This window comes from Lepidochelys kempii, chromosome 1, assembly GCF_965140265.1.
Source record: "Lepidochelys kempii isolate rLepKem1 chromosome 1, rLepKem1.hap2, whole genome shotgun sequence".
Classification (NCBI taxonomy): Eukaryota; Metazoa; Chordata; order Testudines; family Cheloniidae; genus Lepidochelys; species Lepidochelys kempii.
This window is the reverse complement of record NC_133256.1, coordinates 182,588,698-182,614,902: the sequence shown is the minus strand read 5'-3', so window position 1 is coordinate 182,614,902 and position 26,205 is coordinate 182,588,698. Positions and strand designations below refer to the sequence as shown.

The 26,205-nt window shown below is 39.2% G+C and overlaps 1 protein-coding gene and 1 non-coding gene across 6 annotated transcripts in view; one reads left to right on the top strand and one right to left on the bottom strand.

Moving 5' to 3' along the window:
• CADM2 (cell adhesion molecule 2) overlaps window positions 1-26,205 on the bottom strand; it is a 1,033,208-nt gene that overhangs the window by 397,520 nt on the left and 609,483 nt on the right. The gene's annotated exons all lie outside the window — the stretch shown is intronic.
• LOC140905683 (U6 spliceosomal RNA) lies at window positions 24,521-24,623 on the top strand. The gene has a single exon (XR_012156923.1). It is a non-coding gene; the product is annotated as a U6 spliceosomal RNA (small nuclear RNA).

Here is a 26,205-nt window from a genome sequence, read left to right as displayed (position 1 = left end):
TCAGGACCTTAGTGAAAAGAAATGGGGACACAGAACACAACTTCCTTGTAACATGGAAATATTTGAACATATATCACTAATTTTAACAATAAAGCCAATTTTTATTATTGTCAACAGTCTGAATAATTAATGCACTGTGAAGTTCTGTCATTCTACAAACAAGCCATTTGACAGAGTTTTTGAAGCAGTTAGCATTAGACCTAAAAGGGTGCACATGGTACATTAAACAAATACAATATAATTCAGAAGTACAGTTCAATTCATACGGAGAACAGTAATCTGAAAAGGAGGTATATGCAACAAATAGAGTTTCAACAATCAATATTGAAATTGTTTGTCCAATTAAACAGTCATTTAAAACCTTTTTTAGAATGAGATAGCTATTTCGGACAGTACATACATAGAAAAATACATCAATTATATGTAAAGTGAACAAGTTATCTTGGCAATCTAGTTTGATTTTAACGTGGGCAAAAAATGTTGATGGAAGTAGGAAACAAAAACAGCAATTAAGTGTATGACTTTGTTCCAACTTCAGATAAATGGTGACTGACCTGGAAAGGGTGATTTTATGTTCTTTATTCTTTGTGTTTCAGCCCTCACTAAGTAACTGTGCTCTCTTATTGGACAGAAGAGCCAGCAGATCACCATTTATGCCTGGTAGCAACAGCAACATGGCAGTCGCTCAATACTTTCTATGCCTGCAGCTGCTAGAGTGGTTTCCTGTGCCATCCCTTGCTCCAACCTGTATCTCCTGCTCCAGTCCTAGCCTCAACCTTCTTCCAAACCCTCTGACTCCAGGCTCTGACCACTGGCTGGTCTCCTGACCACAACACTGGTTCTGTCCTGACTCTGACTATAGGCTTGTCTCCTGACCACAACTCCAGTTCTGCCTTCTGGCTCTGCTCTGACACTAGGCCTGACTCCTGTTTGAACCACTAGGTTCCACCACCTACCCCCTGATGTGTGACACTAAGTACAGATCTGCTGATCTGCTAATAGTCTCCCTAGCAGCATGGATCCTGCAGTAGACTTACAGTTGCTCAGAGCAGTTATAGACAGGACCCAATGGAAAGTTAATGCTGCTGGAATACCTATGGCATCTGTTAGGGTATTCACGCATTTAGCAGGATACAGTACTTCACAGTACAACCACCTTCTTCCCATTTGGCTCCTTCTGTATGGAACCCCAATGAAGAAACATCTGCAGAGTTCTGAAAGTGAGGTACTGTAAGGAAGAAATTATTCAGAAGGGGGCCAAAACACCTTCCCCTTTCCAAACAGGCCAATGGAGGGCACTCTCTAGCTCAAATCCTGCTTATTCACCTGTACAGTCCAAACTGGTTTAACAAAAGGCAGTCTGACATCAAACAATATATACAACACTTTAAACTTAATTGACCAAGCAGATCTATCTCTCATCACGATACCATTTTCATTACCAAAAGACAAGGAAAAAGCTTGAGAGTGGAATGGTCATAGCTGAGTTGGTTGGGAAAACATCAAAGGAACAATTTCCCACTGGAAAATGCAGTTCTGTTGAACCGTAAATGTTTAGTGAAATCACATTAAATTTCTGTGAAATCAATTTTGGAGAAAAAAAGTTCAGAGGGGCCTAAACCCCATTTTGACATTTTGGAACAAAATGTTTAAATTTTTCCATGTAAAATGTTTTGTATTGTATTTTGTATTATATATTAAAATAGAATGTAAAAAGTGAAAATCCAAACATTTAGATCAATCTGAAATTCTCCCCCTACCTTCTCCCCCCAGAATTCTCTCTGAATCCCCATCCTCTGTAAGGTAATATCGACTCCATTCTCAAAAAACATGGATCTAAAACATAGGAAACCCTCTTCCATGTCCTTCAAAAGATGCCTAGATATTATTGCTAAAAGGAACTTCACATCTCACCTATTCTATCTGGCATTATGTTTCCTCTGTACATGCCAAAACTAACCTGGTATAGTATAAACAAAAACCTCAAGAAATCAAATTTGGGACAGGAAGTAAATAAAGCAACCTATGAAAATTTAAAAAGATCAGGGTAAAATGCTGATCTCATGCCATTTCGCATTTTATTGTCTAGTGTATTACATGATGATACTAGATGGTTCCTGGGTCTACAACACGGACTCCAATCTGGCTTCAAACTAAATGAGATCATCACATTGATATATATGGGGAGATCTTCCCAATTCCATACTCCTCTACGCCTTGCCTACTAAAACTAAACACTCTGTTAGTTCTTTAAAAAAAAGAAAAGGAGTGCTTGTGGCACCTTAGAGACTAAGATAGATTTCCACTCCATACGGCTAAATGCAGTGCCTTGCATAATGACAGGTTTCAGAGTAACAACCGTGTTAGTCTGTATTCGCAAAAAGAAAAGGTGCCACAAGTACTCCTTTTCTTTTTGCGAATACAGACTAACACGGCTGTTACTCTGAAACCTGTTCGTTCTTTGTAGTCCATCCTCCAGAGGGCGTGTTAAATCTCCATTTCAGAACTCAAAGGTCTTGGAAGTGTTCCAAAATATCTATACAAGCACACGATGAAGGGACTTAAGGAACCATTACATTAACACCACGGGAGTCTCTGACTGAACTGTTATCAAGGGCCTACTCTAAACTCAGCTGTTTGTTATTTCTGCAGTTAACTCAAAAGTTGTAAAGGACACAGAAAATGACTTAGCCATATTAACAGAAACCACCTGAGACAGCATTTTTTTTTTTTTTTTTTGCCAACACAGCTATCCTACACAAGTATTGGGTCTATAAACCAATTTGTCATGTTCTGCATGATGAATTATTCTATGCGCAGCATCGTTGCTTGTCTCGATCAAACACCCACATCACATGCCATTCTCAGGTATTTGTAAGTTTAACAATAAAATGCACCATCAAAGCTGATCAAAGCTATAATTCAAGTTTTCAAAGCCTTTGAAACAGACTGCTGAGATAGTTCATTAATTTTACTAATTTTGCAAATGTTTTGAAAACATTAATAAAAGAAAATTAAAAATGTTGTACGAAATTTCAACAATGTCACTCAAGCCTGTCAGAATAAAAGTGAGCCAGCAATACCGCTTGGACAGCAAGTACCAAGTACTCCCTAAGAGTCCTTTAAACAACACTAGTTCAAAAAGCTGAATTTTGCTGTTTAGTTTCCAGCATTTCTTCCCTTGTTCAGAAAAATAAAGATGTTATGAAAAAACAAAGACTTAAAAAAACCCCACCCAACTAGTGACATATCAGCAATAGATACAATTTAGGGTACACTAGGTTGTTTCATTACTTCCTTATAGCCTGCCAAAATACAGCTGAGCAAGAAACATGTCACGTTCCTTGGGAAACTACTATTCCTAGAAAATGCTGGGGGAAGGGGGGGGGGAATTGAGTTCTTACACACTTTTGTTCTATTTACCCTGCTGAAATGTGTCTGTGTCACTTTGTCTAACAATTCCCAGAAAAGAGACATTTGTTTAATTTAGTGAAAAACTAATAAGCAAACAACCTAAGGATCAGAATGTTGACAGGCTTATTCTGTGAACAAGAACAAAGATAAAGACAACATATGATCCTACATCTTAAATCACATATATCAAATTTTATACATGAACTGAAAGTTATGAAGTCTACTGTCATTCCATTAAATGCAAATGACGATTCAATCAGTTAACAATGTAATTTGTACCCCACAAATTCTACAGTATTTTAAAGCTTTTATGAACAGCATAAGTGAGTACAATGGCAGTTAACCAGTGGCTAATGGAATTGTTACTAATCTGACTGTACACTTTACAGCTTTGGCTGTCTGAAGTGAATATATTTTTTAACTTGTTCTGGACATCTAAGCTTTACAGCTAAGATTTCTGCTGCTTCTGAAAGTTGTTTTCCTGCATGGATTTTTTTAATTGACACATTTCAAAGAATTGTAAAATATTTCTTCATTATTCATATGTGACTGCCCTATTGAGAGCTCTCTATCTCTGGAGTGAAACAAAAAACAAATTGTGAAACCTTCAAATGTTTTGTGTTGTTTTCCAATCAGGCCTAATCACAACCCTAATGGTTAATGGTTTGAAAAGATTCTGTCTCTTTGAGGTAAGTCACACATTTCTAAGAATAGTGTGGAAAATTTGTGAAGGCAATTTCATGAATGAAAAGCACAATCCTATCCCCTCATCTCTAGCCTGTCAGCCTGGCTGCTCTTTTCCCTCCATGTTTTCATCTTGGTGGTGGTGGTTTCTGGAGGTTGGATTGAATTTCCATTAAACCCAACACTGTAATAAGGAATTATAAGGCTCATTTCAGTGTAAACTTGACCAGGGAACTGTTCTTGCTCCTCAACAGAAGAAGAAACACTTAGAGTTGCTTTTTATAGCAAATATGTGTCTATACTGACCATTCCCCCTTCTGAATATGAACTGTACTACTGATTCCTCCAGGAAATGTTCATACCAACCTCAGATTGTGGATGTGGTCCACAAAGGTATTTATACAACTAAGTCCTGGTGGCACCTAACTTATAGCCCTGTGGTTAGAGCACTTGTCTAGGATATGGGAGAGCCAGGTTCAATTACCCCAGTCAGAGGAGAAGGGAGACCCCCGTTCAAATCCTTTCTCCCTCCTCTGATAAAGAGGGGGGAAATGAACTTCGGTCTCCACCTTTCAGGAGAATGCTCTACAGCAGTGAGCTAATGGGATATTCTGATAAGGGGGTCTCTCAGTCTCTCCTATTGAAGCTGTTGCACTCTGGAGAAATATTGAGAGTGGTTGGAGCAGGGGGACTGGGTGCCCTAATGACTTGCACTGAATGACTAAGTATTTATACAGAGTAGAACAGTCATTGCACACACATGAGAGAGAATGAATCACTGTAGTCCAGTTTTCAGAGCCCCCACCTGGGATGAGGGACAGCCTGGGTTCAGTCCCACTTCTCAAATCATTCGTTAATCATTTATCTTCAGTGAACAGCTTCAACAGAAGAGACTGAGGGAGCCCTCATCAGAATATCCCATAATTCAGTGGTTACAAAGCTCCCCTGATAGATGGCGACCCCGGTTCAAACCTCTTCCCCGCTCTGGCAGAGAGGGAGGAATTGAATCTGGATCTCCCACATCCCAGACAGGTGCTCTAACCATTGGGCTGAAAGTTATAGGTCAAGTAGAACTACCTCTTTCAGCTGTTGTGTGGAGTGAGGCAGGTGACTTGGCACTTACCTTCCCACATTCATTGCCCAAGCAGGTGGCTAACTGGGCTTTCTGGATCACATTATTGTTCCTGTGATTTTTTTAGGTGCTTTAAAGTTGGGCATTGTGATGCTTAGCATCACACGGACCAACATTTTCCAATTAATTTCAGGGAGATCTGTGGCTGGGGTGCGGCACTGATGGGGTCTGAGTTGAAATGCTGTGGGAAAAGGCTCGCATGCCAGAAGTTGGTGCTGAAACATCCATTCCCCTTTCTCATCTCCACTGTGCTCCCCAATCCCCACAATCATCTGACTCCCCATCCTGTGTTCACCATCCCCTCACTAAACCAACACCCCCACACCAGTCTTCTGTTGCTGGGGGTGGGACTAGCTTCATGGGCCACAAGTGCATCAACACGTTCAACATATAAAGCATAGAGCACAGAACACATCAATCCCTCCACTTCCCCCCGAAGCCAAAGTACAGACACCCAAGAAAGGGATTGGAGTGGCTGGGCTAAGCAGGAGTAATAGCATTGCTGTTGTGGGAGAGAACATAATTAAATCAGAAACCAGGAGCTTTTTCCTTGTAAACAGGAGGCTCCCTGAGACATCAGGAGACTTGGTCAGCCTGCTCAGCATTGCAGTGTCTAAGCCCCCTTGTGGATCCCACCCTGTCTTCTTCCCCAGACAGATGGATTAATCTGATTTCTCACATACCACGTCCAACATCTGATTACTTTATAACACAGTGACTGTGCCCCAGATCCCCTTTGTTTATGAAATACACACTGTAGCTCTGCAGCTGTAGTAAATCACTTCAACTCTGTGGAAGGAAATATTTCAGGGTCCAACATATAGTCTGAAATTTGAAAACATTTAATTCAGCTCCCATAAAACAAAACGACCAGGCAGAATACACTCAGAATTTGCAGATGAGACTATCAAGTTTGATGTATATGTCACTATTACCACTTATGGGGAGGTAGATTGAACATATCCCATTTCACTAAATTTTCTTATCATTTATCAACAGCAATTTCAGAATATTAGGAGTCATGATAAGTGAATTAACCCTCTTTGTTGGGGGAAATATAGCAGAGGTACCTTGTTTGCCTTGTTGATGGTAATGCCACAGGGAATGAAAAAGTCTTAGAAACAGGTTTCGATCTGAATTGACCTGTGCTGTTTGCCTTTCTGTTGATTGTTTATTATATCCAGGGTAGAGTGAGCCCACAACTGTAGCATAATAGTTACTAAGGAGCAGGTTGTGAAAATCCTAGTGAATGAGCTGTAGATTTTATCTGTCTTTCTACTGATAAAAGCCAGTCCTTCAAAACAGAAAGTCTGCAATTCCACTGTGCCTTTGAAGAGAACCTGGAAGATGTCAGGCAGAACTGGTGTTGAAATGTAAAGCACAGTTGTTATAACTTTTGTTGTAGTATCAGAAGCATAATATGATGCTTTAGGAGAGGATGAAGGGATATTCTGCACCTCAATGACTATTTCTATGCTCTTTTGCCAAATGCTCCAAAAGCAGCAATAGGTGCCCACATAAAAAATGTGCAGTGAGTGATAGCTGTCTCACATCTTTCTGTATGGATGCCTAGGGTAGATTTTTCTTTCACCTGTTCTGGGGAATCTAGTAAGGAGCCAAGCATAGGATGAGTAAAAATACTGAAAATCCTTCTGTGGCACCTGATACAAATAGCTGACTGTCTTTACCACAGTAGTACCTAACTCTGGAAGCAAATGACCCAGACTGATTTGAGTATACCCTCATTTAGGAGCGAAGCAACCTTTCCTTTATGCCTCCAGCATATCAGATAAACAGTCTTGCACTGATGACATCTATATCTAAGGCAGGGGTGGCCAACCTGTAGCTCTGGAGCCACATGCATGCCATGAAACAGCTGATCCGGAGGTGCGGGGAAGGAGGGGGAGGTTCTGATCAGTGGGGCTGCTGGTGGGTGGGAGGCATTGGGAGCAATGGTGCGGGAGGGGGAGCAAATGGGGGGCTGCTGACGTATTACGGTGGCTCTTTGGCAACATACATTGGTAAATTCTGGCTCCTTGTCAGGCTCAGATTGGCCACCTCTGATCTAAGGACGCAGCCATTCCACTCATTTCTCAAAACTGCCTGTAATTAGGTTGCCAGTTTTGGCTGGACATATTCCTGGAGGTTTCATCACATGACAATCTTTTTTTTAAAGATTAATCTTGACTTTCTGGAGATTCCAAGACAATCCTGGAGGGCTGGCAACCCCACCTGTTACCAGGGCCAGACCAAAGTAATTGAGAGCCCCGAAGCACACCACTCTCCCCTCAAGCCTTTGCATGGTGGTGGAAGAGTGCAGGATAGTAGCTTGGGGCCCTGTTCTTTTCCTCCTAGGTTCCTTCTCTGGCAGGAGAAATCAGAGGTGATAGGAAGGGGAACAGCATTTACCGCAGCAGCTGGAGTGTAACTGGTTGATTAACAGACTAGAATGGCTGCTCTCTTTTCTGCCATACACACAGTCCTCTGTTGTGGGTGTGCAGGGGCAGGCATTGGCAAAGTCCTGAGGAACAGTTAATAGCTCATAGAGATGAAAGCGAGAGTTCATTCTTCTCAGAGCTATTGTTTCAGGCTGTCCGTAGACTCGGGCAAACATTTCTGCCTTGGTTGCACTCAGTGAATACGTTCGAGCTTCTATTTGTTACCATGAGGGCTAAAACTTACTTAAAAAAAAATCAGATGTTGAGATTCTGATGTAATCGGAAAGAAGAGGAGGACTAGTGGCACCTTAGAGACTAACCCATTTATTTAAGCATGAGCTTCCGTGAGCTACAGCTCATCGGATGCACGTGCAGCGAAATAACGAAAGCTCATGCTCAAATAAATGGGTTAGTCTCTAAGGTGCCACAAGGACTCCTCGTTGTTTTTGCGGATACAGCCCAACACGGCTGCTGCTCCGAAACCTGATGTAACCAGGTGACTCCAGGGGCACAAGCTGGAACTTAAGGGGCATAGGCATATAGTGTTACAGTGCCTGTACCTTAATTCTGCCTTGCTCGCTGCCAGGCCATGATTTGGACAACCCTATTATATGTCATTCAGGACCCCGGCATGAACAATGCCTTATGGCTTGATGCTCTTATGGCTGGTCGTCAGCCTTTTTCCTCTCATCTTTCTCCTCTACATCATAGATATTCATGGTAGATGAATATTTGTTTATTTAAATTTCAGGGGCCATCTCCCATTATGGTATGGATACACATGGCACTCTAGGAGAAGGCAATGGAAGTGGAAGAGCGGATGGCTGATCACTAGCTCTCTCTCTCTCTGGATGAGAGGTATGAAGAAAAAGAACCTTTTAACCTTGTAAAGAGACTTTCTTGATCATTTAGACAATGGAGGCTGCCATCACAAGAACCATAGGACCACATGGGAAGAGAACTTGCAAAGACTAGTCTCATAAAATAGGAGAAACCCTAAAAGAAGGCTGGGCATTCATACAAGAAATTCCTTTGCAGCTCTTAGTATTTGCTATCCCAGGTTCTAGTCCAATGGTCTCCTCTTAAAACTTCTGGCTGTCACATAAATTCCACCCTCCTCCCCCCAAAACAAAGAAACAATAAAGCATAACTAAGTAAAAGACACCATAAGTGTCATTACAGATACAAATTGTACTTTTAGCCATATTCTGTTGCAACATGGTTCACATGAAGCAGCTGATGATCTGGAGACAGTATGGACCTGGCTGGTTTATACAGAACATAAATTAGACTGGATTGGACTGGACATACAGGTAAGGGTGAGAAAGTTCAAGTTTTCTCCTTCACCTGTGTAGCACTTTTTTCTAACTGTGGCTACATTCTCTCCATTTCTTCAGCTCAGTTCCAAAAAGTTCATATGGTTCATAAGGTTATATTCCTTTAAATTACATTAATGTTTATACAGTTCTTTGAAAATGTAAAGCACTACATTTCTGGTATTATATTTTATGCTTATAGCGAACTAATGGGATGACCAAATGGAGATTTATCAGGCATTCTAGGAATCACCTAAAACCAGAAGAACTAGCAACATGGCAGAAGAAAAATGGAATACTTTGAATACCTTTGCAGTTCATCAATCAAATGTAAGAATTTCGATTGATTTATTAATCCTTATTTGGATTAATCAATAAACATTCTTATACTTTATTAATACATAATGAAAAGACTAAACAAAGCTTCAAACAACTGTACAACTTGCAGAACAGCAGAAGCAGAATTATTATACAATTATATCTACCTTTACAAGTTACAAACTATTCCCTGGTAGGAATCCACCTCTTCATTCATTATGATTCAATATAATTGGAGCAGCTAAGGTAAAGTGTCTCCCCAGCAGGAGGCTGCAAATGAATCCCGCTGATGCTTTTATTACTACCGATTTATAAAGCTTGTCCCAGCACTCAAAATAACTCCAGTGCTTGGGGAAAGTGTTTGCAAGTGGTTTATATACTGAAACAGTGCAAAGATAATTACATTAACCAGGATACAGTGTGAAAGCCTGGCAAGAATGCTCAATGTTAGAAAACTTTCCGTTCCATAAAAATCAGATGATGGATGTAGTAAACGATTCTCTGATGCGACAAAGAAAAATTTCTTCCTGTTGAAAATAAGTTCTTTTCAGAATTAAAAATGAAGAGGGATCCATCCACTCAAAACAAAAAAATACCTTTATCTTGGTTTAATCCTCTAGTGAATGTATGAAAGGTACAGTTTTTAATCCTCTGCAACTGGGGTCAGCAACTGAAGAAAACGCATGTGTTTATCCTACGCTATCCATGCATGATATAGCATAAGATAGTGGTTTAACAAGAAAGGTAGGTTTATGGGCACTGATCTTGGACTCAAAAGATTAGGGTTCAGTTATAAACCTTGTCACAGACTTCCTGGGCAACTTTAGGCAAGTTAGTGTCTCTGTGCTTCACTTCCCAATCTAGGGAGAATCAGTATGCTCCCAATTATCCAGATAGCATGGGTGATACAGATTTTATTCACATAACTGGTGTAGGCTTTGCTGGAGACCTAGAAATTGCTAACAGTATGAAACAAGGTAGGCCTTGTCAGAATAGTAACACTTAAATATCAGCTAACCAGGAAAACACATTCCTGACCAGAGAGGATGGTGCAAGAACATAGAGACATCTTAAGTAACTACGTAAACACATTCCGGAAAGGACGGTACAAGACAAAAGAGACATCTCACAAAGTTAAGGATAGAGTAACGGGACAATGGAGGAGGATGTATTGTCCGAACTATGAGATATAAGGTGGTAACAACATCTGGAATGTGATATATAATTTGTTTATATCAATGTATAAAAGAAGAAGCCAGTGGAAAGATATCTTTGTACTGGCCTAGGAGACATTGTATTATGTTGATTGAGCTGGTACCTTGTCGCAGGATGTCACCATGCCTCAGTGGGTCATAGCTGAAAATGCCACACTCAGGGCAGACTGCAAGAAATAGAGCAAGCAATCCCCCAAAACTGGTGGTATACTCTATCATTAAGTTATAGCATGCCAGTAACAAAAGCGAACTTCTGTTAACTGGTTAACAAGAAGTCAAAATGCAGTCTCTTCAGGCATTCCAGCCCTTGGCTCAGCACTCAGCCACTGGACTTTATGATGAGTGGTTACTGAAAACCAACGTCATCCGATATAAGGTCCTTCCAATACCAAGGGATCAGCCACTTAGCCAGATCAATATGTAATTAGGATCTTACCCAATAATTATGTTGATGCCAATCCTTTAGTAACCAAAATTTAAAGGGTTAGTAATATTAAAAAAACAAAGAAAAGAAGGGAGCTATTGAATGCTTTAGGAATCATACATACAAGCGATTGCAAAGTACTGAGATACATAACCAATATTCATACTTCAGACAAAAAGATGATACATGCATATAAACAGGATAATCATACTTAACAAATCATAACTTTTCCATTGACACCTTCCATGACATACTTTGTACAAGCCTTATGGTATTTGTATAACAATGGCAATATCAATTATATAAACGGTCATCTTTAATCATATAGCATCACACAGCATACATGTGTTAGTGTACCTGAAACTTCTAGGGGCACTAGGACTAGATCTGGTCATGGGGCAGAAACTTGCCAAACTACAGAGTATTAATTGACTTATACAATTAATCAATGTAACTAATATACAATCAACAGACCAAGCAACAGTCCTGGCCAAGGGTCTCTGCTCTATTTTCCAAACTCTGTATTATCTGAATCCCTTCCTTAACACCCAGCATAAGATACCTGGGGAAAAAGGAAGAGATTCGGATAATGTGGAGGTTTGGATCATATGGTTTTGGATAAATGGTATACTGTACTGCCTTTTTCCCAGCCTTTGTCTATTTTGTCTGTAAACTCTGTAGGGCAGGGATTGTCTTTTACCACGTGTAGGTACAATGTGTGGTACTATGTGTTCTGTGTGTAGGACAGTATCTCTGGGATGGGGCCTTTACATGTTACTGTTACACAAACAACAACAACTACTCTTGCAAGAATGAAATGAACTCATCCTGCTAGGTAGGAAATTTCTTGCAGGCATTTTTTACGCTCTAGGAGTGGAGATGGAATAGTTAAGGGCTGAATTTTATAAAACCGTAAGTTTGCCTTGTTTGCATATATGGTTATAATTTCCCTTCTCTTCAGCATGCAATACACATGTTAAATGACACAACTGGCACGATAGGATATTCAGAACAGGGCAAAGACTCAAAGTCAAAGTTTACTGCTTCTCCTTTAACACATCCTATGAATTGCAAACATTTCAAGAGAAAACTTCTCTGTATCGACACATAATAGAGTTTACTGTATGGAGTTGCTGTGCATGCATAGTAGATGAGTCAACAGAAAGGGCTATTATAGCCACAAGGCTCTAGGGAGAAATTATACTCTTCCAAAATTATACTCATCTCAAAGTGACTGGGCCAAAATGAACTGTAATGGCTATGAAAAAGGCAAGTAGAATAAAAATTAATATTGGGTGCACAACATTTATTAAGAAAAAAACAAAGAAAATTGCAAATTATGTCAAAGTTCAGCTTCTTTCCTTTGTATCTCCCTTTGGAATCAATGAGAGTCATGGTGATAAAAATCCCTCACAATTCTTAAGAGTGGTTGTGTGGGGGTGGGAAGTGCTCATTATAGAACCAACTCTGCTGCCATTGGACAACTCTTAAAGGGCAATAACAGATAAGGATCTGATCATGAACTTCTTACTCACTTGAGCAGCAACAATACATTCACTGGAACTACTTGAGCCAGTAAACAATGCAGGATTGGGATTAATTTTTGTTCGGCCGCCCTTAGGCTCCAATACAGCAAATCATTTCAGCTTGTGCTTAATTTTAAGCAAGTGAGTAGTCCCCGTGAATGAATTGCTGAATTGGGCCTCAAAAGTAGGATGATATAAATACCTGCTACTCAAGCTACATCTGCATTTTTCTCAAGTTAATAAAGATTGTTAAAATAACTTGAGAATTACATGAGACATTGGTTTATTTATCCCTAAATTTGCATAATAAATAATAAAACAATGAGAATATGCATTTCCAAATATGGGTCTCCTCATTACTACCATGGAATCTCTTTTGATACATTTTAAAATAACTGCAGGTAAATATCAACACCTATATTCTCTTTCACACAGAGAAGTAACATCTGTTACTTCACATGTGAGAAAAGTTATAGCACAGTCCTAGATTTCTCTTTCTTGAGAAAAATAAAGATAATTACCCTTCATGGGTGAGATATTTGATTTATTCTACAGAGATTTGTTTCATTTCATTGTAAATTAAACTGCTTAATTCAACATTTTCAGTATCTGCTATTTGAGGGGACATCTGGGAGGGCCCAGTGAGAGTTGCCAAAGCAGATAGACAAAACCTTCAGTGAATTACACACATTAAATGCAGTGTTTATAATTATTTTCATAGGGTGAGCTGTCACTCTGATATCATTTGATCCCTTCTTCTCTTTCTGTTCTCTCCTTTCTATCAGCAAGCATGCTACAGGCATGCAATTTCCTAGATATTATTTTGCAAGAATCTCTCTCTTTGCTGAGTCTTTGAATCTTCGTATTTTTGTTATAAAAAAATGAAGGGACAATGTCATCAAAGCAAATATACGGAAACAGAATAATCATCTATAACTTTACAATTTTGATTTTTACATTTTAATATAAAAATAATAATGATTTTTCCTATTGCAGAAGTGATATTTTGGCCTAAATTGCATATGACAGCTGAACATCCAGTAGAATCTCCCAAGGTGTATGACAGCTGAGTTACGTATTGGCCAAATATGATGGAATTAAGTGTCACTTTACATTACTTTAAATAAAACTGATGAATAGATTAAATTTAAAAATAAAAAAAACTATTAAAATAACGGAGAAGTTCCAATTTAAACTGACAAAGGAAAGAAAATATAAAGTTAAGGCTGTCACTCTTGTATTAGCTCACCTCCTCTGTTCTTAGATATTGCAACATAAATATGAGTGAATCACAGCAGCTTTAAAATGTTATTTATTTTGACAATCTCTCATGTACTTCTCAAGTTATTTTAACTCTTTATTAACTTGAGAGGAATGCAGATTTAGGTTTATTTAGATTTTTCCCCCATTTAAGTTTATGCAAACTCATTCCATAAAGTTAAAAGCCTCAAATGTTGCCATATTACACTACTTCTCTAAAACCAGAATTCTTAAGAGAACCCATCCTGCATAACCATTAACGTGGTTCCCCATTGTAGCCCCCCTCACAACTTCCCCATATCTCCTATTTAATCCGCTCAACCATGAAAAGCCTAGGTGAACAGGTGAGTCTTGCATACAGTCGGAAGGTCACCAAATCAGGCTCTGGATTTCCAAGGATAGAATCTGATTCCACAGTAAAGGAGCCCTCACTGAAAGCACCCTGGCATCAGTCCCTTGATTAATAAATAGAATTTCTATTCTGAGCACCTTGGATAACTGCAGACACGACATTTAGGCCCAGTTTTTTTTCAAGGTTTTTAAGTGTTGCCCCCATTCAATGTTGCAATGCCAAGTTCCTTTAAGAGCGTAAGTCCCACTGACTTTCAATGAGATTTAGATATTTAAGTGCCTAAATCAGCTCTAAAAATGACACTGAGGCACTACAACACTGAATGGAGCAACGTCTAAATACCTTCAAAAAATCTGGGCCTTAGAGTTGACTGGAATACTCATCTTAAAGAGGATACATGATAGAAACATTCAGAATAATAAATGGCACTACGAGCATAAATCAGGCACTACCTAATTACCTTTTCTTATAATACAAGAACAAGGAGTCATTCAAGGAAAATGAAGAGCACAATTTTAAAATGGTTAAAGGAAATATGTTCTTCTCCCAATTAACCTGTGGGACTTATTGCCACAAGGTAAAGAGCTTGAGGCCAAGATCTTGCCATGATTAAATTTAAAAAATGGACAGTTGTAGCGATAACATCTAGAGTTAAAACAGTAAAGGAGTAAAATAAAAAACAAAAACAAGCAAACCCAGCAGGAATTTTAGAACAATATAAACTCTCATGCTTCAGGAGTCACAAGCAAACAGTTACGTAATCAGAATTTAAAAGATTTTTTGGTGTGGGTGGGTTATTTCATAACATATTGCAAGGCTTCTTGTACCTTCCTCTGAAGCACATGATCTGGCTACTAGGAGATACAGGCTATTGGACAACATTAATAACTAATCTGATATATTGTGGCAAGTCCTAGGTTCCTAATTACATTCTTATCATTATATATATATATATCTATATATATATCTAGAAAGTCCATCTTTCAAATAAAGAGAATCCAAATAATTTAAAGCTTTATAGGTCAAAACCAACATCTTGAACTTCATCTGGAACTCAGCTGGTAATCAGTGCACAGCATGGAGTACAAAGGTAATGTGCTGTCTATATGAAACACAGGCCATACTATACCCAGACCTAAGACCAAACAAACTGAGGTAACAGAGTACCTAAAGATTCCAGAGTCACGATTTTCTTTTCAATTATTTTGGAATAAATTAAGAACAATTTCATTGGCGTCAATCAAGTTACACTGGTTTAAAACTTCTTAGAGACAAGAATTGGGCCCTCAATACTGATATGGTTGCTTCCCATAATCTTCTCAATGATTGTCCACAACAAAGGGGATTCAAAAGGCAGTAATAGTTGAACAGTCTGTATGTGAAAGGATGGCTTTTTGAGCAAGAATTTAATGATAAAAAAAGATAAAAACACCTTGTCCCTTTCAAGGGAAATTTGACAGTCTTCTTTAACAATGGCCCCAACACTTCCCCATTGGCTTCTGTTACCCAGGAAGCATATGGATTGAATCCATAGATAGCAGGTCATATATCCCATAGCACCTCAAAGATTTACTGAGCAATACAAGCCAAAAATGAAGCAAAGAAAACTCATTCCCCCGCATCAGAGGCACAATGTTCACTCAGGAGACCGATGATCTTATTCACAAAGTACTTTAAAAAGTCATCAGTGTTGAAAACACTCAACTATGTTGGATAAAAAGGAACAGATTAATCAGGTTAAGTACTGGGAACATTTCTGTTAATTTATATTTCACAGGTTGTATGCTGGTGACAAAGATTTTTTCCCCACAGTGTCTGCTCAACATCTAAACACCTCCTTATGCCTCAACCTGATTGAGTGTAACACTACTTCCACCAGTGTTCTAGCCATCTTTCTTCCTTCTTCATAAATTGCAGGTAATCTAACAACCTCAGCAATATGTGAGGAAAAAAGGAGGATGTTTGTGTTTTGGAGGCACAGTATTGACTACAAAGGATATCAAAACACCCTAGAGCATGAACAGGAATGCTCTCTTGGAGAATTCTAAAATCTCTCAAAATTGAAAAAAATAGAAAGGAGCATAAACTTTGGCAAGTGCAAAAACATAATTAGGCAGGCCAAAAATGAATTTGAAGAGCAAATACCAGAAGACACACAAACTAAGAGGAAAGAAAAGAACATGAGAAGAAGGAAGCTGCCAAATAATCAGTGGGTCATTGGACAACTGAGGTGCTAAAGGAACTACCAAGGAAGAAGAGGAAATTGTGGAGAAGCTAAATGAATTCTTTGTATCAGTCTTCATTGTAGAGGATGTGAGGGAGATTCCCACACCTAAGCCATTCTTTTTAGATGAGAAATCTGAGGAACTGTCTCAGATACAGGTATCAATAAAGATGGTTTTGAAACAAATTGATAAATTAAACAGTAATAAGTCACCAGGACCAGAAGGTGTACACCCAAGGTTTCGGAAGGAAATCAAATATGAAATTGCAGAACTATTAACTGTGGTATGCAATCTATTGCTTAAATCAGCCCTTGCACAAGACAACTGGAGGATAGTTCATGTAATGCTGATTTTTTAAAAAAAGGCTCCAGAGACAAGTCTGGCAATTATAGGCCTGTAAGCCTAATTTCAGGCAAATTGGTTGAAACTGTACTAAAGAACAGAATTATCAGACACATAGATGAATACGATATGTTGGGGAAGAATCAACATGGCTTTTGTAATGGGAAATCATGCCTCACTAATTTAGTAGAATTCTTCAAGAAGGTCAAACAGGTGGACAAGGGTGATCCAGTTGATATACTGTACTTGGACTTTCAGAAAGCCTTGAACACCAAAGCCTCATAAGCAAAGTAAGCTGTCATCGGACAAGGAGGACGTTTTTTTTTCCCCCACTAATCAAAAATAGGAAACAAAGGGAAGGAATAAATGGTCAGTTTTCACAGTGGCAAGAGGTAAATAATGGGTTCCTTCAAGGATCTATACTGGGATCAACGTTGTTCAACATATTCATAAATGATCTGGAAAAAAGGGCAAACAGCGAGGTGGTAAAGTTTGCAGACAACACAAAATTACTCAAGATAGTTAATGGAGACAAGGTGGGAGAGGTCATATCTTTTATTGGACTAACTTCTGTTGGTACGAGAGACAACCTTTGAGCCACACAACTTCTTCTTCAAGTCTGGGAAAGGTACTCCAAGCACCACAGATAAATTCTAGGTGGAACAGATTGTTTGGCTTAAGTAATTAGCACATATTTTAAAGGACCATTCAAAGTAGAATGGCCCACTAACACCTCTGCAGTCATAGGGCAAAAAGGGGGTTAGAAGTGTTATATATTTTTGTAATGAGACGTAGATCCAGTGTATCTGTTCAGTCCATGATTTTTAGTGTCTGCAAATTCATAACTCTGTGAGACACTAAAAATCAACTATTTTATGTTAATCATTCCGTTCCATCTTTCATTTAGCTGTCATGTTCAGCATACCTTTTCCAGACCTGAAGAAGAGCTCTGTTTGGCTTCAAAGCTTGTCTCTCTCACTATCAGAAGTTGGTCCAATAAATCAGTGGTCTCCAAAGTTGGGAGTGCGCAAGACCATCCCTGGGGGTGCACGGCAGGAGGAGCGCCACTGGCACGGCGGCAGCAGCGCTCCCGGACCTTTGATTCTTCGGCAGCACGCCGGCAGCAGCTCGGCTCTCCCCGCTCCGTCTTTGGTGGCATGGCGGCAGCAGCTCTTCTTTTTTTTTTTTTTGCGCCTCCCCAGAGCTGGCCCTGGGGGCGCGCAATCCAAAACGTTTGGAGACCACTGCAAGAAATGATATAACCTCATCCACCTTGTCTCTCTGGGCAACAAAATGGCAGATGAAATTCCACGTTGACAAATCCAAAGTAATGCACATTAGAAAACATAATGCCAATTATACATACAAAACGATGGGGTCTAAATTAGCTTTTACCACTCAAGAAAGAGACCTTGGTGTCATATCGGATAGTTCTCTGAAAACATCTGCTCAATGTGCAGCGGCAGTCAAAAAAGCTAATAGAATGTTAGGAACCATTAGGAAAATGACAGATAATAAGACAGAAAATATCATAATGACACCATATAAATCCATGGTATTCAAAGACACTGAATATTGCATGCAGTTCTGATGGTCCCATCTTAAAAAAAAATGTATTAGAATTGGGAAAAAAAAACCTACAGAAGGGCAACAAAAATTATTAGATGAATACAACAGTTCCATTCAAGGAGAAATTTAAAAGACTGGGTCTGTTCAGCTTAGAAAAGAGATTTTATTATTTAGCGTGTGCATAGTTGTCTAGCCAAGTGATGGTATTTTCAGTGGCATGATGCAGTTCTTCTAGGCCACCTCTGAACTTAGTCAGCAGGCATTCGTCGACAATGTGTGCCAGCATTTGCACAGTGCCACAGCTGCATAAAGGACTGTTACAAAAGCCCCTGCGATACTGGTTAGCTGCACAGAGACCGTACCCAATCCGGAACCTGTTCAACAGGGACCATTGACGATGGGGCAGGTCAAACCAAGGCGAGCAGATTGTGGGGTCGGCAATGGGGGACTGGTTGGGGATTATAACAGATATTCATTCCTCTCACCAGAGTGTTTCCGCCCTTACATCCTGGCGTGGCAGATGAGACCATAATGGGCAATGTGATGGCAAACATGCAGCTGCTGGTTTGAAAGGTCATTTTGCAGCAGCAGGCTTGGGTTGGAGCGTACTTTCTCCAGTAACTTGCCTGTGGCAACTTCTCGTCTGATATGAGGAGGAGCAATATTGCTCAGAACCAGAAGCCATGGGAGTGGGGTCGGGCACAGGGTGCCAGAGATGCGCATGGCGGCATGTTACTGCTTATCCACCAGTTTGGTGTGTGATGATTGACTCCAAACTGGTGCGCAGGACTCCGCCACCAAATACTTGGTGGCAAGAGCTAATGTCCACAGAGTTGGAGCATGGGCACCCCACGATGAACCTGCCAGTTTGCTAAGAAGATTGTTACATATCTTAACTTTAGCTGCTGTCTTCTTCAGGTGGGCATGGTAACTCAGTGTGCGGTCTAAGGTCACACCTAGATAGACCGGTTCTACTTCATGCTTCACCTTCTGACCATTCTGATAAACATTCAGTTCTTGGGTTGCGCTGGCATGATGAAGATGGAACAAACTGGAGACTGTTTTTATGACGCTTGGCTGAAGGCACCAAGTCTTGCAGAAAAAGAGATGACTCTGTGTGGATATGATAGAGGTCTACAAAATCATGAATGATGTGGACAAAGTGAATAAGGAAGTGTTATTTACTACTTCACATTACACATGAACCAGGGAACACCCAATGAAATTAATAGGCAGAAGGCTTAAAACAAATATAAGGAAGTACTTCTTCACAAAATGAACAGCCAACCTGTAGAACTCATTGCCATGGGATGTTGTGAAGGCCAAAATACAACTGGAATAAAAAAAGAATAAGATAAGTTCATGGAGGATAAGTCCATCAATGGCTGTTTGCCAAGATGGTCTGGGATACAACCCCATGCTCTGCTTGTCCCTATGCCTCCAACTGCCAGAAAGTACAATACAATATTGAGAAGCCACCTGAAGTGGAGCCAAATGCAAACAGCATAATCCTATGTCTTTCCTGTATCTTCTCTCAGTTCATATTGTGCAGTTCATAAAGGACATTAAGGCTTATAATGAGCCTATCTGCATAACAACAGGTCTAGGTGAACGTGTCTCATGCAGTCAGGTTTTAGTAAAGTCAGAGGACACATATTTAAATAAATAATGGATGGAAAGTGTTTTATTAGCCACTGACTTTCAATTCAACAGCTGGTCAACTGTCACGATGGAATTACCACACTATCTGGAATTATCTGAGTGGGTCACCTCAAATGATCTATTCCAGACATGTGAGTAAACACCCACATGGATTTTAGATTGAGCTAAAATAAAATGTACTAGATATCTTACACATGCTCACTTGTTAGAGACATCAGTTAAGAATCCCTCACGTGTCCTTTACGGAGAGTGACCTGAAAAGTCAGTCAGCATTTGCCAACATTTCAATTGGCCTGCTAAACCCAGGGTTGTGAGTTCAATCCTTGACGGGGCCATTTATGGATCTGGGGCAAACATTGGGGACTGGTCCTGCTTTGAGCAGGGGGTTGGACTAGATGACCTCCTGAGGTCCCTTCCAACCCTAATATTCTATGATTCTATGACAAATGTCAGAGGAAACAAGACTGTTCACCAAGTGAAAAAGCTTTTCATGTGAGCTTAGTTGAGCCCTACAGTACATGGCTGTATTGATCTGCCTCATAATTCGTAAACAAGAACTTAAAACGTTTACATGCTGATGTAGATGGGACGAGCTTGCTGGCAATCAGCACAGGTATCAGAGTATAAGCAAAACTTTGAATTCCAACAGCTTTTCTTGTCTGTGTGGAAAATAGATGGGCAAATCAAAATCTGTCTCTCTGTGGTAGATGTTTATGAATAATAATTGACAAATTTATATAATATTTATAATATTTAAATATAAGTTTATGAAAGGTACAAGGGAAAGTGTTTTAAATGTATCAAAATCTATACTGCATATTTCAGCCTGAAAACTAGTTTTATAGATGATGTAAATACTTTAAAAAAGGGAGATTATAATGGAAATATCAACAGACCGATATCTAGAGTAGGCTACCAATTATTTTCATGATCAAGAAAAGTGAACCCGAATGAACTCTTTCCATATATTCAAACAGATGGAGATAATTCAGCACTCTAAAACAAATTAAACACATTTTTCTCTTATTAGTATGCAAAAATTGCAGCTGTAAGTTTATGTAGAATTTCATTTCCTAGTTTGAAGTATGTAATGTACTTTTATTTTTCTAGACTAAAATAAGTATCAACATTGCAAAGTACATCAGAATTCCTTTTGTACTTCCATACCTCCACAGTTTGTTTACTTCCCATCTTGTTGTTTACAGTACATGAAAAAGGCGAGTTAGGTGTTGCATTTAAGGCTGACATCTTGTCAGATGTAAGTTGCATGCCAGCCAGTACCTGCTTTTAGATTGTATGATGCATCATGCTTCAAATACAGACAAAAAGCTGCCTGAAGAAATACCAGATTAGATAACCCAGCATTCACTTTCAGAGTCACAGGCAGTAGGTGGATACTAGTAATAAGAAAGAATTGATTTTCATAGACAGAAAGACAATTCATTGAAAGAACACCTCCTCAGATTTTCTGAAGAGAGGAAAATGAATATGTGATACTACAATATTGTAAAAATGGACCTCTGCCCATCATGAACTCCAAAGTCCATTTACTGTTCCCTGGCATTGATAAGGCAGAGTGTACACCAAAATCCATTCAAAGGCATTTGCGAGTAATAAATATATCAGGAATATAAAGTATGTTCTATTTATAATTTGTGGGGTAGAAATCTATCAGGAATCTATTTTCCTCTTCTAAATAGTTTTTTCTTGCTTTTAAACAATAGATTGGTTAACATTCTGATTTTTTTTAAATCTTGTCACCATATTTTTACACATTATTATTTATTGATTATATGCTAACATCTTGATTTTACATAGGCATAAAAACATTAAAATGTGCAAGATTTTTTTTAAATAAACACTAGGGCATATCCTGCTTCACTGAATTAAATAGGAACTGGACTGAGCATACTTACTCAAGCCCTTTGTTGTTCTGGAACATACAATATAAAATCTCCTGTACAAGAATATTAACATGGTCCTACTCTTCCTCTTGAGCATCCTGCTGCTCTCATAAACAAATCCTGACCCTGGATACACACCCTTATATGGCATGCAAGTGCTTAAATATTTTAAGCTTTCTTACATGTTTCCAAATTCCAGATTCTGCCTGACACTTTCATAGGTATGAGGGGGCAGGTGCGGTAAAATTATAGCCCATATGTTCCAGGGAGCACAATAGCTGCAACATCCCTTATCCCTTAGAGGCTCCCAGCACTCCAAAAGGAGGTGGAAGAGGCAGGAACATGGCTGCTTCCCTCTCATGCAAGCTACACTCCACAAGATGGGTATAATAACAGGCACACAAAAGACGCATACGTGGAAGCTTTGGGAGGCATTGACATCCCAGTGCTCTCCCTGGGACTGATAACTAAATAAGAACTAGATTGTTCCATATATTTACAGCAACTCTCATATCACTGTAAAGAACGTTATACCTTAGTATTAAAAATCACTAATGCTTTGCTTTTAAATGCTTCATTAAACTAAATTATTTTAAGAATAATACACAGAACAATATGCAAAAATAATGTAAATTCCAGCATAAGAGGATTGCTGGAGCGCGCCTGAGCCATACTGGTGTGTAGGCACAGCACTTTACATTGCTTTAGTAATGGGGGAACAGTCCCTAGTGGCCCACAACAGGAGATCCAAGTAAATCCCCATCAGCACTCTTAATGGGAGTGGCTGGAAGCGGCGGCTAGTACATCCCTCGGCCCGCGCTGCTTCCAGCGGCTCCCATAGGCCTGGAGCAGCGAACCGCGGACACTGGAAGCTGCGATCGGCCGAACCTGCGGACGCGGCGGGTAAACAAACTGGCCCGGCCCGGCAGGGTCTTTCCCTGCACAAGCGGCGGAACAAGTCTGGGAACTACTCATGTAAAGCATTACCAAAACGTACAGGAAAATGAAACCAAACAACCAAGCAACCCAGCTTCTTCTCTCTCCTGCTCATTCACATTATTGCCTTCATTTGTGCGGCTTGTTTTCCTTCCTTATGTTTGTATGTGGCACTGTAGCACTGTAGTTCATGACAAGACATCAGTTTAGCTACTCAGCATTTTGAAACAGAACTTCAGAACCTTTATTAATTTTTTGCTAACATGGAAATCTGTTTGTCAGATAAAGTTAGGTTGTAAAACAATTGGGGCTTTAAGTAACACTTACCCTTCCCAAGACTAGCTTTCCTGTTTCTGTTTTCCATACTGTAGATAGTATTACATTTTTCTGGCTCTCAATTCTGAATAAATCACTCATTAGATGGGATATTTAACTAAAAACACAGCTTGTAAGAGCCTCTCTTTAAATTCTGGACAACTGTTTCCATTTTGACAAATGTTCAATGAGCTGCAGTAGATCGATTAAATCTTTTTAGTCTTCTTCATTGGTCATACAGTAGTTTTGCTTTGGCTTTCCCCAGAAGAGGCAGATATACACAGATAATTGATCTGGCAGCTGGTCTCCCTGTTGGCAGCACATTGTAGAGGCATTTTATCATCAGGCTAGCTAAGTATACTTAACTTTTACACTAGAAATAAAAATACCCCTCCAGGAATAAAGTTAATTTAATATTATTTTATTCAAGAAAAGTATTGCCATAGTGAAAGTTAATTATATAGAAAAACATCAGAATCTATATTTGAAGTTTTGACCTCTATTTTCTCAAACTACGATTTAAACACCTGTGGTGCTTTAGTACTATATACATATAGCACAGTGTGCAAATCTTAATTTCAGCCATGATCCTTCAATTGACTGCATGTGGATATAGGAATGCGCTTGCATGCAGACAGTGACAGGATTGAGACTTTTTTACTTAATAACATAAGAATGGTCCGACCCAGTATGGACAATGGTCTGTCTAGCCCAGTATCCTGTCTTCTGACGATGACCAGTGCCAGATGATTCAGAGGGAAACAACAGAAGAGGGCAATTATCGAGTGATCTATTCCCCGTCATCCAGTCCCACTTTCTGACAGTCAGATTTTAGGGACACCAAGAGCATGGGTTTGTGCCCTTAATAATCACTGGACCTATCCTCCATGAAATTACCTAGCTGTAGCTCACGAAAGCTTATGCTCAAATAAATGTGTTAGTCTCTAAGGTGCCACAAGTACTCCTTTTCTTTTTGCGAATACAGACTAACACGGCTGCTACTCTGAAACCTAATTCTTTTTAGAATCCAGTTATTCTTTTTGCCTTCAAAGCATCCCCCGGGAAGAAGTTCCAAGACTGACTACATTGCGTGAAGTAGTACATCCTTATATTTGTTTTAAACTGTCTGCCTATCAATTTCAGGGTGACCACTGGGTTTTATGTTATGTGTATGGGTAAAGAACACTTCCCTGTTCACTTTCTCCGCTCCATTTATAATTGTATAGGCCGCTATCATATCCCCCTTAGTCATCTCTTTTCTAAGCTGAACAGTCCCAATCTTTTTAACCTCTCCTCCCATGAAAGCTGTTCTATACCCCAATCACTACCTTCTGTATATTTTTTCCAGTTTTAATGCATCTTTTTTTGAGATGTGGCAATCAGAATTGATTGCAATATTCAAGGCATAGGCATACCATGGATTTATATAGAGGCATTATGATATTTTCTGTCTGATTATCTGTCCCTTTCCTAATGGTTCTAACACATTAGGCTTCGGCAGCACATACACTAAAATTGGAATGATACAGAGAAGATTAGTGTGGACCCTACGCAAGGATGACAAGCAAATTCGTGAAGCATTCCATATTTTTTTGGGTTGGATTAGATGACCTCCTGAGGTCCCTTCCAAAGTGGATATTCTATGATATTCTATGATTGTTTGCATTTTTAACTACCACTGTATACCGAAGAGAGATTTTCAGAGCGCTATCTGCAGTGACTAAGATCTCTTTCTTGAGTGGTAACAGCTTACTTGAGATTAATGTATTTATAAACTACTAAACTAATTTCATGCCTAAGTAAAGCTTTTCATATGGGTAATAAACTGAATATTTGTATCACAATCACCTTTTGAGGTACCCATAACTTTGTATGTATAGTTGATACGATTTTTCCAGTGTGCGTTACTTTGGGCTTATCAACACTGAATTTCATCTGCCATTTTGTTGTGTACTCACACAGTATTGCGAGATCCTTTGTAACTCTTCAGAGTCAGCTTTGGATTTAACTATCCCCTAAATTATCTCGAAACCTTGTCACCTCACTGTTCACCCCCTGTCCAGATCTATGAATATGTTGTACAGCATGAGTGCCAGTATAGATCCAATTTACTTCTTTCCAGTGCAAAAAACTGATCCTTTATTCTACCCTTTGTTTCCTATCTTTTAATCAGTGACTAATCCATGAGAGGACCTTCCTTCTTATCCCATGACTGCTTACTTTGCATAATAGCCTTAGATGTGGGATCTTGTCAAAGACTCTCTGAAAGTCCAAGTATACTATATCCACTGGATCACCCTTGTTCATATGTTTGTTGACTCCTGCAGAAGAATTCTAGTAGATTGGTGAGACATGATTTCCCTTTACAAAAGCCATACTGACTCCTCCCCAACATATAGTGTTCATCTATACATCTGGTAATTATGTTCTTTACTACAGTTTCATCCAGTTTGTCCAGTACTGAAGTTTGGCTTAGTGGTCTATAATTGCCATGATTGTCTCTAGAGCCTTTTTTAAAGATTACATTAGCTATCCTCCAGTTTATCTCATATAGAGGCTGATTTAAGTGATAGGTTACATACCACAGTTATCAGAGTAACAGCCGTGTTAGTCTGTATTCGCAAAAAGAAAAGGAGTACTTGTGGCACCTTAGAGACTAACCAATTTATTTGAGCATCTAAGGTGCCACAAGTACTCCTTTTCTTTATACCACAGTTAGATTTGCAATTTCATATCCAAATTCCTTCAGACATCATGGGTGAATATCATCTTGTCCTGGTGACTTATTACATTATATTAGCATTAATTTAGCTTCTCCGCAACAAACTTGTCTTCCTTGAGTGCTATTTTAGCATCATGATTGTCCAGTGGCCCCACTTATAGTTTAGCAGGCTTCCCACTTCTGATGTACATATTTAGTTTTTTTTTGTCTTTTGGTAGTTGCTCTTCAACTTCTTTTTTATACTTTCTAATTATACTTTCACATTTGATTTGCCAGAGAAAGGAGCATAAACTATTTTCCTCAGTAGGATCTGACTCCAATTTTTAAAGGACATCTTTTTGCCTTTAACTACCTTTTACTCTGCAGCTAGCTATAATGGCTTTTTGGGAGGGGCCCTCTATTTTTATTTGGGATACATATTTAGTTTGAGCCACTATTATGGTGTTTTTAAG